At 37.3% G+C, this 20,083-nt stretch overlaps 1 protein-coding gene across 10 annotated transcripts in view; it reads left to right on the forward strand.

Moving 5' to 3' along the window:
• The window catches only part of NRXN3 (neurexin 3), a 1,829,483-nt gene that overhangs the window by 672,077 nt on the left and 1,137,323 nt on the right, over positions 1 to 20,083 (forward strand). The gene's annotated exons all lie outside the window — the stretch shown is intronic.

Raw genomic sequence — 20,083 nt, forward strand, 5'->3', positions numbered from 1 at the left:
GTCAGAATAGGGGAGGTGAAGAGAGAAAATTTGAAGGAATTAGGCATTTATAGAGAGACAGATGATTGACATCCAAGTGGATTTCTAGCAGGGAGGAGCAGCCTGTAGACAGGGAGTGAGAACCTATGGAGTAGCTTGAGGGACATAGCAAGTAAATGTCTCTTCTGATTCTATCAAAGGTCTCCACTTGGACCTCCATGTGACCCTCCACTCTTTCTCTTTCTGGTCAAAAATAAAATGAAATAAATTAGATAAATAACTCTTTTTAAAAAAGTGGAAGTATTTTCTTTGGAGCACTCAAACCTAGCATTACACATAGTAGGTCCCGGTAATATTTAGTGAATAAGTAAAATAATAAATCAAAGGCCAGCTCTGTGATACAGTGGTAATGCACTGCTGAAGAGATATCAGGTCTCACATGGCAACATGGTACTTGGCCCAGTTAGCCTAGAAACACACCAGGACACATGAACGGCTAGAGGAAGAGGACCTCTGTGTAACCAGATTCTACTGAGGGTGCTTATCATTTTCTCACTGTCTTTCTTTTTTTCTCACTTTCTCTCATGTTTACACATTCTGTATCATTAATTTTTCAAAGAAAATAAATTAATAAATCAGTTATGACTTTTTAAAAATAATTCCATCTATCTTGTAAAACAAGGGTAATGACAATGCTAAGTAGAGAAATAAACCATTTGCTACAGGGTATGTGCACTTGCTGGAGAGACAGAAAACAAAAAATCACCCCCTGGGGGAATAGTCATACTGCAGTTCCTTCTCCTCTGTTCCTCTCTCGGGATCTTGAGCACACACACGTATGCCCAGCATTAGTTTTAAGCCGCCAGGTCCAGGACTCAAACCGTAGTTGACTATGTGGGAGTCCAGTGATGTAACCATTATGACATCTGCTGATCCCTGATCATTGCTTCTTAAATTTAAATCTGCACACACATCATCTGGGAATCTGATTCAGCAGGTCTGTATTAGGGGCCTGAGATTTCGTATCTCTAATCAGCTCCCAGGGAATGCCAATGTTGCTGGTTGGTGAACTGCATCTTGAATAAAAGTTTTAGGAGTTATTAGAGAGGAGTAAAATCAAATCGAGCTCCGATGTCCTGTGCCCAAGTAAAATTTCATATGAAAATTTTTAAAAAGAAATTTGTAATAATCTCCCTTCCCAACCATTCTTACTTTGGAGGAATAAACTTTGATAATGTTCTTCAATTTTACAATCTCATGTTTTATTTCTCAAACTCATTTTTGGTTCAGTTCTGTTCTTGTTTCTCATTAATATAGAGGCCTTGTTGGCCCATAATAAACACTGAGCAGAAGACTGTGAATATTGTATAACCATGATCTCATTAGGATGGGTCATGCCCTTGAGGGATGAAGTTCCTCAAGGTCATCGAGTTAGAGTAAAGCTACTACATAAACTCAAGTCCTCTAACTGTAATTGGCTGCTTTCACCTTAACATGCATTGCCATTTTACTGTTTCTATACCAATAACAAAATCTTGCAACCTTCTAAATTATTACCCTAGTTCCTGGGACTACTGGTTAGGAGAGTCTGTGGGCCAAGGCTGTGGAGTATAGCAGGTTGGGGTATTCTTGCAGCCCTCCTTTTGTTTGCCTTTCTTTCCCAGAGGCATAGGGAAGAGAGCATGGTGTGTCAGCCAGGCTTGCCACAGGGAGCCTCCAGCCAGAACCTGTTAATTACCATTTTCTGAAAGCCATGTTGAGGATGAGCAAGTCTCTGACAGCAGGAGAAAAGGACCAAAACAGAATTCAGTTCTCTCCCTTCTCTGTGGTTATAAACCTTACTTAACTTTTTTTTTTTCCTTAAATTTTTATTTTAAATTTAGAAGCTTTTGTCAAGAACCACAAATTACGTTGTGTACTGTAGCCTTTTCCAGCTCATATGCCATCTCTAGGCTGTAATTATTGCTTGACATCTTTCCTTGTTGTTCTTCAACATTTTTGCCAGCCCGAAAAACAAAAATACATTTATTTATTTATTGTAGGTTGACCTATTTAAATTAATTTTAATAATCTTCATAACTTTCTTTCTTTCTTTCTTTCTTTTAGAGCAAGTTTTGCTATAGGGTGCATGTGCTTTCTGGAGAGACAGAGAGACAGAAAACAGGAAATCACACCCCATAAGGGAGGGGCACACTGCAATCCCTTCTCCTCTATTCTTCTCTCAGAATTTTGGGCACGCACACACAGGTGCCTGGTAGAAGTTTTAAACTGCCATGTCTGGCACTTGAAACATGGTTGACTACATGAGAGTCTGGCAATGTAAACATTATGCCATCTGCTGGTCCCTATAATTTTCTTTATTTCTTTGTTTTTGTCCTTTATGTCCATTTAAATTTTAGCCAAAACTATTTCCATGTTAATGTTCTTTAAATGATGTTTAAAGGGGCATATAATATTTCATGGTGTGTTAATCAATAATAAATGATAATCGAATACCTCCAGTTAAATAAACCTGAGTTCTTTCAGTCATATTCTGTGTCTGATCAAAGGGAATATTTTGATAGTTTGAGGACTATTGTTTTGAAATATACTTTACAACTCAAATATTCTAAGTATATCTTCAACAGAGCCCATGCTATAAATTTCTATTATGGGTTTGTCAGGAAAGTCATGACACATTTTTGCATAGAAAAACTATGTCATGATTTTTCTGATGACCCAATATTTCATCATAATCATTAATAATTATCATATATTGGTCTTTAAGTGTTAAACATCATGCAGATTATCCAGTTAGTATTTGCATCCACTCTTTATGGTCACTACTATTGTCTCAACTGTATAGTTGAGGAGTCTGAGAATCAAAAATAGAAACTAGATAACTCAAAGTTAATGAATGACTAAGCTTCATATTCTGATTGTCTATTTTTGCCATCTATGCTCTTAGCCACTATACTGTACCTCATCTAATATTATCAATAGATTCATCTGTACCTTTTCTAAATGTGTTTCTTTTCAACTTACATACTATCTCAGTTTGCTATTGTATTGCTAACAGAAATACCTAAGACTGGATGGTTTATGAAGGAATATAGGTTTATTTTACTCATGCTTTTGGTGACTGGAAAGTCCAGAGGTCAGCCTACGTTACAAAATAACTGGCAGAAGCATAGAGGATGGTGGATGTGTGCAGAAGGAGCAGTCTGGGGATATTCCTTTTGCACTTTTTGTTTTCTTTTCAAATTTATTTTATACATTTAATTACTAGACATCACTACAGCTTGTAAAATGAGTTTTCCCAGAATGACTGCACACTGATATAGTTAAAGATATCGTACATGTATTATAAAGACAATCCTCCATTTCTGTGTTCCTTAAATGTCTTGCCTCTTTATTTTTCTCAGTTACCTTCCTCTCACCCTTCCTCACCTCCCACCCTCCTCTTATACTGTCTCCAGTATCCACAACTATTTTCAATGCTTCCATGCATCTATATCCTCCAGTCTTTCTGTTTCTGTCACAGAGTGCAGACATTTGTTATATATTAAGTGGGGACATACGGTGTCTCTCTTTCGTAGTCTGACTTGCTTCATTCAGCAGTAAATCTTCCATATTTGTCCACTTTCTATCAAATTCCAGGGTCTTGTTTTTAATGGATGAGTAGAATTCCATAGTTTATATGTGCCACATTTTTTCAGTCTGTTCATCTGTTTATGGATGTTTGGATTGGTTCCATGTCTTTGCAATTGTGAAAAATGCTGCAATAAATATAGATGTGCAAGCACTTTTCTGACTGAGCATTTTCTTATTCTTTGGGTAGATACCCAGAAATGAAATTGCAGGATCATATGGTAGTTCTATATGTAGCTATTTGGGAAACTCCATATTGTTCTCCACAGTGATTGTACTAATTTACGTTCCCATCAACAGTGTAGGAATGTTCCTTTCACCACAGCCCTGCTAGTACTTACCGTTTTTTGTTTATATAATCATCCATTCCGACTTAAGTTAGGTAGTGTCTCATCATGTTTTTGATACGCATCTCCTTTATTATAAGGGAGGTTGAACATTTTTTCAAGTGATTTTTGGCTGCCCATATGTCTTCCAAAGAGAGTATCTATTCAGCTCATTTTCCCATCTTTTAATTTATCTTTTTTGGGGGAGGGGGTAAATTGTTTGAGGTCCCTATATATTTTGGTTATCAGTCCCTTGTCTGAGACATAGTTTGAAAATATATCCTCTCATTCTGAGGGTTGTTGATTACTGTAATTATTATTTATTTTGCTGTGCACAAGCTTCTTAATCTGATGTAATCCCACTTGTCTAATTTTGGGAATTTTATCTGTGCTTTGGGGTCTTCTTCTGCTTTTATAATAGCCTATTTTTGGTAGAACTAACACCTCGTAAATGCTAGAACTCACTCTATCTTTTAGGGCAGACTTATGCCATGCATGAAGCTGCTGATTCCTCTATCCAGTTATGACCCACTAGGCATCACCACCTCCCAGCATCATTACCTTGGAGACCAAATTATAAAACATGAACTTTTAGAGGGCAAATCATTGTCCAAACTATAACATGATTCATAATCAGTATCTTTATTCCACACCAAATGCTTATAATGCACTATGCTAAATTCTCTTGGGGTAAACAAGCATGTAAAGTCATGATACTTGCTTCAGAGCTACTTCCAATCTGGCTAAGAATGGAGTGTATAAGAATGCACAAAGCATAACTGAACACAAGACTTAAGCATCTATACAGATGAATAGAATAACAGACATCCAATAGTAGTACAGAAACGATTTCCAAGTTCCTCTGAACCGTCATACTAATTTGGAAATTAATGGGATAGGTTGGCCTGGAATATTCTACCAGGTCAATAAATATCTCTGAGCAAAAGATAACTAATTGCTGGTTGTCATAAAATACTCTTTTTAACTTGAAAACATGCTTTGTTATTTTAGTGCTCCTTAATTTGTTGAATGTGACCTGTCTTACATCTTTATGTAAAAATAATCCTTTTTGGCCAGTTATTCAGTTGTACCCCCAGAGACCCACCAAGCGCTAATATTACATACAATACAAACATCTATTTCAGTTAGTCATTCACTCACCTCTAAGATGAAAGACTTTGAAGGGGTACTATGTAAAACAAAGTCTGAAAATTATTAAAAATAGTTGAGTGGTTATTTTTAGTGAATAGTTCTTCAAGCACATGCAAATATAAAGCTGGCTATATTTAGAGTGTGTCAGTTACCTGCCAGACTCTTTCTACACTTTGATTCTTCTACCATTAGTGAATCCAGAGTTCTGACAAAGTGTTCTGCAATTTCAAAGGGCATGCCCTTTTATCATACTATCTTTCTGTGATTAAATACCTAATTTGTGTAGATCTTTATATAACAGGAAGATAGATGTAATCCTTCTAATAGTCTCATAATTTGGTATAAACTCAGGCAGATCATCATATAGGAGAATATAGGACTTAGAGAAATTTATTCTGATAACTATGTGAAGAAATTTATAGGTCAGTGTAGCATTATAGCAATCCTTTTTTAAAATCTTCTCATGTATTTGACTCAGAATATCAGAAAATAAAATGTATGTGCAATGTGGCATGAGATCTCTGTATTAGGTAATTATTTATCTTTTTTTGAATGATTCCTCTTTCTAAAATAAAATGTTGACCAGTTGAGGTTATTCAAATGCCATATGGTTAGTCTCGTTCACTGGGGTCTGTGACTTGCATCATGGAGGTCTTAACTTGATTACAAATGTTGACGTTTGAGTGGAAAGAAATATCTCATAGAGGCTAGAGATTCTCAAACTTTAGTGTACATCAGTGCACACTGGTAAGTTTATTAAAGCACTGCTTCTTGGGTTCTACCTTTAGCATTTCTGATTCAATAGATCTTGGGTAGGGAGGGCCTGAGAATGTGCATTTTTAAACATGTTTTTCAGGTGATGCTGATGTTGCTGGTCTAGAAACTGTGCTTTGAGAACAACTGGTCTACTATAAGGAATTATTTTTATATATGAGGAAACTGAGGACATGAGAAAGGTCATCCACATAAATATATTAATCAAATCTTATTCCTTTGCTGCTAAAAGCTCTCATGTGGGTTCTGTTGTACATAGAATAAAATGACTAATTATTACTATCCAGGAGATGCTACATGCCTGGTCCCTGCCCATTCCTCCACAGCATGGTCCCCATAGAGCTTTTTTGGCCTTTTTTCCAATTATTAAATAAACATGTTCCTTTTTTCTTTTCTTTAGGTTTTTTTACTTTGCTACAGGGCATGTGTGCTACTGGAGAGAGACAGAGAGAGAGAGGGAAAGTGATAAATTACTTCCCTGGGGAGATGGTCAAACTGCAATCCCTTCTCCTCCAGTCTCTGTTGAGATTGTAGGCATGTACACACTTGTGTCTGACATGTTTCTCAAGCCCAAGTCACTGGTCTGGGATTTAAACTGTGGAGTCAGCTATGTGTGATCCAGTGCCTTAACCATCATACCTAACCTGCTTGCCTCAATAGACATATTCTTATTTCAGTGTAGAAGGCAATTAATAAAGGAGCTCACAACACAGAACAAAGAATGAAGTTTGATATACAGAGACTTTCAATACCTTCTTTCAATGCCTATGATTCCCTTGGGGCTCTAAGTACAGCTAAAACAAACGTTATGCTTAGTGTTTTCACTAGTTGACAAGCCCATGTGATAGGTGCATATTGATCTCTCTATATATTCTATCTGGCAGAGAATTTGATTCTCTTCATAGCAATAGCTAACATTTATTAATCAGCCATGTACTAGCTACTTTGCCAACTATCTAGCAAACATTACCCTATTTAATCTTCACAAAGGCTATAGAAAGATATGATTTGCATCTGTCTTACAAGTAAGTGAACTAAGGCTTAGATAATTAAGCAATATTTTGAACATTGCACAAAGAATAAGAGGCAGTATTAAGATTTAGACTCTGACTTCTGGGGCTAGAATCTTCATTTTCAAATAATGAATGACACTGACTCCCCGTTATATCCTGAAATAAGTATTTGTCTGTCTAAAAAGCTCTAACTAGTCAAATAATGGCAACCATTCTCCTGGTTGCTATTTTGTTGATCATTTAACAGAAAATCAGGTGGTGTCTTTGGAGGAGGAGAAGGGAGCTTTAGTTTGAAGGGATCCTTACAAAGACAAATGAAGAGATTAAACTGGAGATTATCATGGTCACAGTCAAACAAAGTTCAGTACTGCAAGACATCTCATCCTTTGTCTTAATAATTGAAAAATTTATGTAAGAGGCAATAGAAAAAAGGTATTTGGTGTACTTTAGATGCTACATTTCAATTGTTTTTAGGAACGATTTGTGCTTCTTGCATTTTCAATAATAGACAAGTCTAATACACTGAGATAGCATTTTAGGGTTAAGAAATTCCATTGGCTGCAGCTCACAGGGAGATAATGGTAGAATGTTCTTTATTCTGACCTTATAAAAGGATATCAGAAAAACATTGCTTTCTCAATAAAGTTATTTTGAGGCCAAAGTGCACAGATTTTCTCTTTATTTCTTAAGATTCAAAAAAATAATTTAGAGCAATCTTATATTCCTTTTAAAGCAAGTATGAAGATGAATCTTACATAAGCTAATTTATCTACTATTTTGTTTTCTTTTCACAAATTATTTTATCAGAAAGACTCAGTACATTGTAAAATTTTGTCATAAAAAATTCTCCCCTTTTTAAATTTTCTTCCTTTTTTCCCTTTGCCCTTTTATTATTTTTGTTTGTCCTTTTTCTTTCTACACATAGTTATTTCACACTTATGATATACCTGGCGTATTTGTTGTAAATGCTGAAACTTTCTAGAATAGACCTATGTGACAACAAGCCCAGCTGTCATGATGTCCCCTTGGTTTTTCAGAAACAAAATCAACTTAAATGGAAACCAACACAGACTGAATTGGTATCATTAAATCATCTATTTCAAAGCTCAACTGTGTATACATTTAAAGATATGATGCTAATATGAATTCTAAAGAAAATATTAGCAAATTTAATTCAGTATTTTAAAAATATATCATAAACAGTGAGAGATTTTTCTCAGGAATGTGAGGATGATACAGCATCAGAATATGTATTAATTCAATTTAGTATAAGAGATACAGGGGGACATCAAAAAGTTTGGAAAAATGGAATATGAGTTTATTTTGGAGCAAAGAAACTTTGAATCCATGCATGGTTTGTTTTTCCATAATGAACATTTCCATGTACTTTTTGAAGAGCCATTATATTAAAGAAAAGATAAAAAACAAAATTATTTCAGTAAATGCAGAAATATTTGATATGGTCAATATGTTTTTATTATTAAAAATAATTGGAGCAAGCTTAGATTGAAATAGAATGTTTTTTCCTTGGAAAGGGGACACTGTCACAAACCTTCATGCCTAGCTCCATGGTACAAGAGTAATGTGCTTCTCAAGAGAAGACCAATGCCACATGGTGACTGTGGTTCACATCCCCAGCCCTTTTAGGCCTGAAATGTGCTGGGCATTTGCAGAAGTGCCAAGGTTCCAACAGGCTGGAGGACTGGAGGACTGGAGGAAGGAGACCACAGTATGATCATACCCTGTGAAGGGAGCTCATCAACGATCCCCATTTCTCTGTCTCTCTGTCTCTCTCATATATGCTCTCTCATAAAGTAAGAAAAAACTTACAGCTAACATAATTATTCAGATTATGAATAAAGCAAGAGTAAAGCAATAATCAATAGAAACACTTTCATTGTTGAACAGAAACTAGCTAATGAAATTATGACAGGGGGACCCACAGAGGTGTAAGGATCAGAGAGGAATTTACTGAACTTCTTTTATTTATGGAACGTCCATGAGAGTGGATAGGCAAACTATTAGAAATAAAATTTATTTCAGTAGATATGCTGGATAGAAGGTTAACATATAAAACTATCCTTTCCTTACAATTATCAATTGATATGTAGAAAAAAACACTACTTACCTAGTAGTGACAAAATAGAAGATAGCTAAGAATAATCTAATAGAAGATATGAGACCTTTATAGAAGAAAATGACAAAATAGTATTGAAATTATAAAATAAACTCCTGAATAAACCATCAGTGTCTATTATATTTACAGATATAAAGGTGCCAATTAAATTATCTTATAAATCCAATAGACTTCTGTTTATGATTTTTTCATGGAACCTGACAAGCCAATTCTCTCTCTCTCTCTCTCTCTCTCACACACACACACACACACACACAGTTCAAGGGGCCAAAAATAGCCTAGGGAACTCTGGGTAGTGGGAAGAAAGTGATGAGACTCACCAGATAGCTAAGCAAAAATAATTAAGATAGCATTGGCAGGGAACCAGCAGTTAGCGTAATGGCTATGTCGCTGTACTCCCACGTAGTCGACCGCGGTTCGTGTCCCGGACCCGGTGGCTTAAAACTCACGCCGGGCGCGTGTGCGTGCGTGCCCAAGATCCCGAGAGGAGAATGGAGGAGAAGGGATTACAACGTGACTATCCCCCCTGGGGGGTGATTTCTCGCTTTCTGTCTCTATGTCTCTGTCTGTCTGGCGAGCGCACACGCCCTACAGTGAAAATCTCTAAAAAAAAAAAAAAAAAAAAAAGATAGCATTGGCACAAAATAGATACACAGACCTACAGGACACAGGAGAGCACAGTACCTGTTCCATGCAATGTGGAAAATTGATCTATGCTCAGGATGATAGTACAAATCAGTGGTTAATGGACAAGCTAGTCAATAAGTGGTTCTGGGATAATTAGTAAATATAAAGCAGGGTAAAAGTAAACTTCATTTTACCTCACCTATGAAGAAAGAGTATTTAAAAACTTAAATGTAAAATTTCAAAAATTTTAGAAGAAGATAAATGTCACTAGTTTTATGATCTATGGATGGGAGTGATTTCTTTAAAAGGGCCAGAAAGGAAGCATAGACCATAGAGAAAATACTGATAAATTTGATTACAATTCTATTTAAAAACTGTGTTCAAGGGAAGAGATGATAAATTAAAAAACATACCACAGACTAACAGAAGATATTGATGGTACATGTAATATATAAATAAAACGGCATCATAAATTGAATAACAAACTCCTACAAGTCAGCAAGAGAAAGACAACCCAACTGACAAAGAACAAAGGATACAAATAAGCAAATGACAGTTGCCAGAAACCCAAATGGATTGTAAAAATATAAAGGCATTTACAGCCACACCAGTGCATGCAAACAACATGGAGCTATTACTTCAGAATATGAGAGTATCAGAAATTAATAACTCTGATAATACATGTTGGTAAAGAAATAGGAAGCAAAATTGGAATCCTCATCTCCTAAAAGACTAGAGTTTAAATTGAGGCAAGTACTTGGGTATACAAATTAGCATTGAAATTGCATGACATTTAAAAAAATATATGCATATTTATTTATTTTAAGTTATTTGTTATTTTTTTTTTTAATTCACCAGAGAGAAATAGAAAGGGAAAGTGAGAAAGTAAATCACCAGGTCCAGGACTCAGAACTGCGGTCAGCCATACGGGAGAGGAGTCCAGCACCCTAACCACCATGCCATCTGCTGGCCCTGGCCATGACATTGTGCTGAAAGTTCTCTTTAGAGAAATGCTCAAGTTCACCCATTGAGACAGTTACTATAATACACTGCTTTAAATTTAAAAAAAAAAAAAAATCAGAAACAATGTAAACCAGCAAGCAAGTACCTAATTGTGGTATCTCTAGAGAACAGACCATACCTAACAGTGGAGCAAAACAAACAACTGTATGTATTGTTACTGAGCCTCAAAACCATAATCTTGACTGAAGAAAGGCAATTACAGAATGAAATGTACAGAATGATGTCATTCATATAAAGTTGGTAAGCATGCAGAATAAAATACTTTCTGTATAGCTCCCTGTATGTTAAGAATATAAAAACATGCATGGACATGATGACTGTCCTAAAAATAGGTTACCTTTAGGAAGAGAAAACAGTAGGATTGCCACAAGGATATTTATCTAATGCCTGTAATATTTTAGTTTTGAGTAAAGAATCTGAAACAAATACACAGAATGCTAGGAATTAATAAAAGCCAGATCATAAAAGATAACTACACAGGTGGTTACTATGTTGTTATTTCTACTTGTTTGAAATATTTCAAAAGTAAATAACCCTCAGCTTCACTGAAATCTGAATAGTGAGTGTTCAACTAGGTTTATTCACTAAAGTCTTATACTCCAGGTACTCAATGGAACTGATTAAAATGTATGACTCAGCAAAATTATATAGGACCACATAGCATAACTATTCAGATTTTCCAGGAAAATGTCAAAATGATCAATATTAAAATTTGAAACATCAAGGGTCAACTGTAGACACACAAAATCACTAGGGACTTAAAAAATAGAAATGAAAACAAGCAAAAATGAAAGTGTTTGATATCAGGTTCAGAACAATATAGAATTTCTTCTTTCCTGCTAAAATCAGACCAAACATTGACATTTGCTTTCCTTAAGGATTAGCTGCCTATATAGGGAATGGCCAGGAAGAAACCTGGCTATGTTGGTTAATATAAAATGAAACAGAACAAAACGAAACCTTCTTACATGAAAGAAAACGAATATTCCACAATATGGCCGCACCTTCCCAAATACATCCTGCAGCTAGCTCCCCAAACAGCATTTCCAGCCTTGACCTTCTCAGTGGAAACCTCTCCTTAAGCAGTTACACACAGCTCTGCAAATGTTAGAGTGACATTTGGACTGGACTTGCGTGATCAGCTTGCTGCTAGTCTGGGCTCCCCCAGGGGCCTGCCAAGCTCGAGCAAGTTGGCATTAGTCTTGCAGGCCTCACCTCCCAGAGCTAGCAATAACATTTACCAGCTACAGTTTTCTCCATTTTCAAATATTTCCTCTAGCCCACATGACAGTGATCTAGCTCCTCTATAGACTGGGACCTAAAGAGAGTGGTTTAGAGAGAGGAGAGCCCTCCTGGAAGAACTTTTAACATTTACCTTTCATTAAAGATTTTACTTGTGTTTTAATCAGGCTTCTCCCATAGGATCCTGATGTGTTTCAGAAAAATTAATTACGAAAATCTCACAGCTATGGGGGTAGGGGCATATTTCTGATTATACTCTTATCAGTGAAAACTCGAAAATTTTCCTCTGGTTGGTAAAGAATTGAATCTGAGCTTTCAACAAAGGTTTTTTCTTGGAATCCTTAAAGACATCAGACTTGAACAAAAAATTCTATAATTATAGATAGTAAATATTGGACCAGCAGGTGGTGTGGAGGTTAAGGTGATTAGGTCCCACATAGCTGACTGTGCAAGTCAAGTCCCAGACCCAGAGAAGAAAGGATTATGGCATGGCCTTCCCCTCAGGAGTCATTTCTCTGTCTCCATTACCAATAAGTACCCTACAGAAAACTTAAGAAAAAAAATAAACAGAAAGAAAAGCTGGGGCCAGCAGGTGATTGTGGTAGTTGAAGTACTGGACTTCCTTATGGCTGTCCATGGTTCATGGTTTGAGTACAGGACCTGACAGCTTGCACGCTCTCTCTCTCTCTCTCTCCACACCGCCCCCCCCCATGTCTGTCTCTGGTCAGTTTAAATAATAATAATACATAAATAAAAATTTTAAAAGAATCAAAATAACGGTAACTTTGGAAAGCCATTATGGAGCCTTGGTATATTTAATACATGGCAGTTACTGGGCCTAAGAACTTTAAAGAGGCCTCATAAATTGTCTCTCTCCTTTATTTTATCACCAGTGTCTGTATAAATGAATGAGGACTGAATTGAGTATCATCCCAAAACCCTACCGAGTCCTGGGCTAAAATCCTATCTTTATTTTATTATTTTATTGAAAACCTCCTATAAGCCAGGAGCTTTTCTAGAAAATAGCTACATAGTGAATAGATATCAGTAGCTTTTGCTAGTTCGAGAAATCAATGAGAAACTAAAAACGTTTTGAGGGTGGTACAATAAGGTGAGGGAACGTTTTACTTTTATTGGATATTATCCATCCATTCATCAGACACATACTTGATCATCTAGTGTGTGTCTACTAAAAAATGTCAATGTTGATTCAAGCACTGCTGAACAGTGTCGCTGAGTCATAAAGATGGCTCCAAAAGGGAAACTTGGGGGGGCGGGGGTGCAAATTAATGTCATGTACCCTGCACCTTCCTTCTGCTCCAGAGCTGTTCTTGGTCCACTTATTTCTAAGTTTTAGCAATTTTTCTTAGACTGCTGTGCCTCACATGCAATTTTGGCAAGCTAAGCCTGGTGATGGAGCCAGATAACTCGTTCCCTGTAGACTTATAAACTCATCAACTGAGGGCTGGTAATATAATTTACAATACACTTTGCCAGCCCTATAAAACAACTTTCTGTTTGCAGGGAAATGGAGCTCTGACAAGAAGAAATGTTTATGGCTTAATTTTAGCTGTGCTCTCCATTGTTGCTGCAGTAGCAGCCCATGTTTGATGCACACTCGCCATCCTCCAGACAGTTACAACTTTGTTTTTCTTGTTGTGTTTGGCAAGCATGAGCACAACATCAGGCTTGCCTTAATATCCACACCAGCACCCTATTTCTTAGGCAGTGGTGGCCATACTATGAACCTGCATTGTCTCCCCCCCCCCCCCCCCCCCCTTGTAGAGTTTTGCTATTGAGCATGTGCACTAGCTGGAGAGACAGAAGGAGAAAGAGAGATAGAAAGCATAAAATTACCTCCCAGGAGGCTGGCCATGCCACAATCCCTTCTCCATTTTCCTTTCAGGATTTTGGATATGCATGCATACGCACTGCCATGAGTTTCAAGCTGCAGGGTCCAGGACTCGAACCATAGTCAACCATTTGGGAGTCCAGCACCTTAACCACTACACTACCTGCTGGGCCCTGCACCTTCATCTTTAAGGACAAAAGAATTTTTGGTACTCCATAGTTATGGCTCTTATTTTGATGAAATGATCTGATGGATTAATCTTCAAGATAATGTTTCTGTAAAGTAATATCAATAGAAGGCCTGAGAATGGAAAAAAAAAAAATCTAAAATCTACTGCCCCTACATGGCAGTTAAGTGATTACCTTCCTGCCGACTAGATTTTGTTTTCCTTCTCACATTACAATAGCTATTTGCTATTTGTATTATTAGGCTAACATAGTTACTTCCATTCAGCCATTACCCTAGGTAACTATCACTAAAACTAACACTCCACCAGGGAGAAAATTTATTTTATCTTCTGCCAGATCTCCAGGATCTAGAATAGACCCTGAAATATACATGCAACTCAAAAACTATGAGTTGAATAAATAAGCTCAAATATTGACTTGATAAATATCTGTTTCTTAGTAACTTGGAAACTAATTCTACAAATGAAGAACATGTTCTACTGAGAACTGGCAAGGGGATTGATACACTGGCAAATGGACTACATTATTAGTAGAACTTAATATTCACTTTAGCCACATTCTAAGAATTGCAAAACATAAATTCCATTTTAGAGGCAGTTTATCAACCTGGATGACTCTAGATCCCACTGCACACAAGGTACAGCTATCAGATTTTCCCTTATTAAATTAATTTTCTGTTTGTTTTTAACCACGTGTACTAGAAAAGATGACTTATTTCATGTTCTGCAGGAGTTGGGATAATTTCAGACACTGTCACACTTTTTTTAATATTCCTATTCTATAGCTGACTCTGCTTAAAAGGTAATCAGAAAAAATATGTAGATATATGTATACATATATATGTGCCTATATCTATATGTGTGTGTATATACATATATATATATCACATATATACTTAAACAATATTCTAAACCAGATGATGCAATAGATAAGTATTATATATACACATAGATTTGTTGCATAATCTGTTTCAGAACATCATTGATTTTGTGCAATCTGATTTTGAAAGCAGGATCCCTAATATTAAAAAAAAAATTTAAAAAGCTTTCATTAATAAAAGAAGTCAAGTCTTTTAAATATTATGCTTCCTCAGCTGTGAAATAAAATGAATGTAGGTAATTTTAAGTTCTTTCTAACTTTGAATTTCTGTGCAATTCAGAGGCAATAATCTGACAATTTCTGTGTAATATTTTTTCTGATATAGTGACAGGAGACTGGTCCTACTTTAATCAGTTAATTCAACGTCTGTAAATTTCTTTGTTGGCTTGACTTTTCTAGGAAATTTATTTATATTCCTAGACAGCTTGATTTGGGTTCTTGTCATAACTGTGACCCAGTTTCTTCTTTGAAAATGTATGTATAAAATTGAAGTTTGTTGACTGATGCATTATAGAACAAGAGCAGTTAACAGGTAGAAGGTGTATTCTCTTTTTCTGCTCTATAGAACCTGTTTCTCTGATCAAACCTCAAACAATACTGAAGCAGCCACATGTCAGTGAACACAGCTGGCTGTGCACAAAACAGTTCTAGATCTTCAACTCAGTCATTTGGGAAATCAAAACCACCACCAACAAACCTTGTAAACATAACAAAAACAGGCATGCAGTTGGCCCCTAATCATGTTACAAAAATCAGCTCAATGTTACTGTGTAATAATAGTCTAGAATAGAGCAAAGATGGTAGGTATGCAAATCCATTTACTACAGACGCATCCCTATAGTCAAATATCCTTGTTGGGACCAGCAGTTAGTATAATGGCTATGTTGCTGAACTTCCATGTTGTCGATTGCAGTTCAAGTCCTGGACCCGGTGGCTTAAACTCACGCAGGGCGCATGTGCATGCATGCCCAAGATCCCAAGAGGAGAATGGAAGGGAAGGGACTGTGGCGTGGCCATCCTCCCTAGGGGGGAGATTTCTCGCTTTCTGTCTCTCTCTCTCTCTCTGTTTTTCTGGCATGCCCTATAGCCAAAAAAAAAAAAAAGAAAGAAAGAAAGAAAAAAGAAATCCTTGTTAATGGTTTAGAATTAACCTTGATTCAAATTTTACTAATCAGATGTCATCAGCAGCAATGACTAGGAAAATGTATTCTTTGGGATACTGACAAGGAAAATGTAGCAGAGTGAGGTAGCAAACTTTGGCCAAAAATGATAGTCTACAGAACAGCACTGTCTGTCTTTGAAGATGAAAAGCATAGCTGGACCAGGACATCAGGTTCAAGCACTGGACATAGTCTTCACATGATTTGCCCTCAAAGATAAATGAGAAAGATACTCTAGAGTTCTGGAGTGCAGTTCTACCATGATTGTGAAAGTACATGCAATATGTAGGGAATCTGAGAACAGAAGGCAGAATATCCACTTTATTTCTGTGTTTAATCAAATAAACTTCATAATGAAGAGAAAATTTACAAAGAACTATAATTAATCTATTTTTTTAAAGAATTATTTTAGTTTAACTTTATTTATTATTATTGTTACTTTCCAGTTTGATCAGACAGAGAGAGAGAGAGGGAAAGTGAGAAAGCAAGCCACCAGATTCAGGACCCGAACCACGGTCAGCCATGTGGGAGTCCAGTGCCTTTAACCACCACACCACCTGCTGGCCCCAATCCATTTTTATTAATAGTTACATCCTACTTTACATTTGCAGAGATTTTTTTTTATTTGTTTGTTTTACCGTAAAACACATGAACTCTCCAGAAAGGGACAGAGAGAGAGAGAGTAAAGAGGAAAGTGAAAAATTAGCCCCCAGGGGGTATGGCCACATGGCAATCTCTTCTTCATTTTACTCTTGGGATTTGGGGCATGCACACACATGTGCCTGACATGAATTTCAAGTCACCAGGTCCAGGACTTGAACTATGGTCAGCCACGTGGGAGTCCAGAACCTAACCACCATGTTATCTGCTGGCCCCACATTTGCACGGCTCTTTCAAGCATATTTTCTTGTGTGTTCTTTGAATATTGTTTAAGATATATGTAGGGGAAAAGTGAGGTCAGAGAATGTGTGGGTTTTTCATGGTTGCATTCCCCTAAGAGGTGGAGCTAGCAGTGGCCTGTAATCCTCCTGACACCCAGGCTTTTTCTGTTGACCAACACTACCCCTAAAATGATCATAGAAGCAATGGGTCTTCCCTAGACCTCAGGGAAGATAGAACACACATGTGTGGATTAACATACAACATTACTGAGCACCCATTAATATCAGGCAGTATTTGGATATTTTCACATTCATGCTTCAGGTTTACTTCCATGTTCACTACCTTTTCTACAAAATGCTGGATCCATTCTCCATTCTTTACCACCCTCTGCACCCAGCTGTGCACCCAGAAAGGGATCCGATATGGACTGATTAACAAAGCTCCTTTGCCCTCTGTTTCCAACTGTGTTTGGCCAATGGAAAGCTCTCTTGGGAGATGAGAAGAAAGAATGAGAATGAGTATCTAATTTCCTGGCTCTCTCCCTATGAAAAAGCTGTCACCTGGCTTTCCCTTTGACCTAAGAGCACTACTCATAGCACTCTCTCTGTTTCTGAGTTCTGATAATTGACCCCTATTGCCTCATCAAGTCTAGGGGTAATAAAGGGTGCTGCTTCTTTTCTTTCTTCTTTTTAAGGTTTTTGTCATAGAGCACATGTGCTCACCAGAAAGACAGAGACAGTGACAGGGAAAATGAGAAATTGCCTTTCAGAGAGGTTAGCCATGCCATAGTCTCTTCTCTTGAGATTTTGGGCCCATACACACACACTCCTGACATGATTTTTCAAGTCAACAGGTCTGGGACTTGAACCATGATCAGTCATGTGAGAGTCCAGTGCCTTAACCACCATGCCACCTGCTGGCCCCAAGAGTTCCATTCTTAATAGTCTTGAATACTGCATTACCCCTGGAGGGTTCAGTATTACCTCCCTATACCTTGAAAAAATTACCTTTGGTAAACCTTCATCGTACTGCACAGGTTGAGTGAGCCATCTGTTTTCTATTGTTATCCTGAATGAGTCAGTGTTACTGAACTGGGGAAGCTGAGGCCCAAGAAGGATTCACAGTTAAATCACTTGCAGATCTGGATTCTGCCCAGATCTTCTAACTCCAGGTTTCTATACATATAGTGACAGCACACCAAGAGTAATTATGAATGGGTGGCTAATTCATATATATAGTTATAGCTTCACACAGTAGAGGTTTCTTAAACTGAGACAGAGTCAGAGCAATCCTCTGAAATATACCACTGCCATTTATTATGGTTGTGTTTGAAATGTCATAACATGTTTGCAAAATAAACCAGTGGCAATAGCATCTGGAAGAAAATTGGATACAGTTGCATTTGGTCTCTCACCACACTATCCTGTCTTCCTTTTACCACCAGCATTAGCCTAGATTACAAGTCTGGTCATGTCACTTCTTGTCTAAAAACAATTTATATTGACTAATACCTAAACCTCCTAACTGATTATTAAACCTTTTAGAATGAGTCTCCTCTATATCCCTACAATTTCAACTTTTACCACTCCAATCCATATGTTGGAGACTAAATGGTTCTCCTTGGCATCTAGTAGTTGTAAACCAGGGATACTGAAGACATCCTATAATGCACAAGATAGCTCCCACAAAAATGGGACCTGGTTCAAAATATCAGTAGTGTCATTGTTGAGAAACCCTATTCTATTCCAGTCACACAGAAGTCCTCTTGTCCTTCGAACTGGCTGCATTGTCACACTCACTCACTAGGTTCTGTGCTGAGCACTGTGCTTAAAACATGACTTTATCTTATGCTCCCATCAACTCTGTGTCTGCACATATGCTATCCCCAGCTAAAGTGCTTTCCCACTTTTCACTCAGTGGTTCACTCTGTCTTCAACCTCGAGTTATAGCTCTCCTCTCCCTAACAACTCTAGGCAAAGTTGCCTGCGCTGAATTCCCATGTGTCTGCTCATTCCTCAAGTAAAACAACTTATCTGCTTGAGTCTATAGCTACTGAGTTTATGCTCAGTAAAGGTAGCAGCCTTGTTATTTGTATTTTTCTCCTTGTTATAGCACAGTACTAGGCACGTATTAGATATTAATTATTGAATAAATGAGCAGATATTATTTCAAGAAATGAATTTCTGAAGTGTTGTGTTATGTAAAAGCTTTTATAAACTAAGTCACTTTTTAATTCAGTAAAAATATTGCTATTTAATAATAAGATTCATGAATTTTTTGTTCAGATGAGCAACTCCTAAAATTTATACATTTTATAAACCAGAGTTTCTCTATCTCATGTTTCATTTTTTCCCCTCTTTTGAATATTTAAAAAAAAATATGAGAAAGTAGATACATGCCTGCCTTTTTTTTTTTTTTTGGAGAGGTTTTTGCTATAGGGCGCGTGCGCTCGCCAGACAGTCAGAGAGAGACAGAGAGACAGAAAGCGAGAAATCACCCCCCAGGGGGGTTGGCCACGCTGCAATCCCTTCTCCTCTATTCTCCTCTCGTTATCTTAAGCACATACGCACACGCATCCGGTGTGAGTTTTAAGCCACCGGGTCCGGGATGCGAACCACGGTCGACTACATGGGAGTCCAGCGACATAGCCATTACGCTAACTGCTGGTCCCTACATGCCTTCCTTAATGTAAGAAATGTCAGTCAAAATTTTTGTCATCTCTAGAGTGCTGTATTTTTTGGAGATTGATAAACCAATATGATAGTTTGTCATGGAACAGTATGCTGTCCCTTCCTGGAACGCGTAGCTGAAAACCTCGCTAAGCTTCACTTGATACAGTAGATGTGAAAAGTCAGTTCTCGTCTTGTCCACAAGAGGGAGGACATCATCCCACCTCTGTTTTGTTGATTCCCTGGAACCATTGGCTGCTATTGAATCTTAAGAGCTAGAGATTTATGTTGCTCCTGCTGTTGCGAAAATACAGAATTAGAACCTGGCAGTCATTCCTACATAGATTTGCACACTCTTTAAGATCAGCCCAGTTTGGGTGGAGAGGAAACAATCTGTGTATTTTGGAAGCTTCGTCAGAATAAAATACACTTAAGGAGTGAGTGAAGCCTACAGCTGCATGAGTGAGCAGAAGGGTGTCTTGGAGACATAAAAAGAAATGAGGGTGAGGGAACTGATTCATAGCACTTTGCTTACATGGTTGGCCATGAG

Source organism: Tupaia chinensis, unplaced genomic scaffold (assembly GCF_000334495.1).
Source record: "Tupaia chinensis unplaced genomic scaffold, TupChi_1.0 Scaffold000528_1, whole genome shotgun sequence".
In the NCBI taxonomy this organism is placed as follows: Eukaryota; Metazoa; Chordata; class Mammalia; order Scandentia; family Tupaiidae; genus Tupaia; species Tupaia belangeri.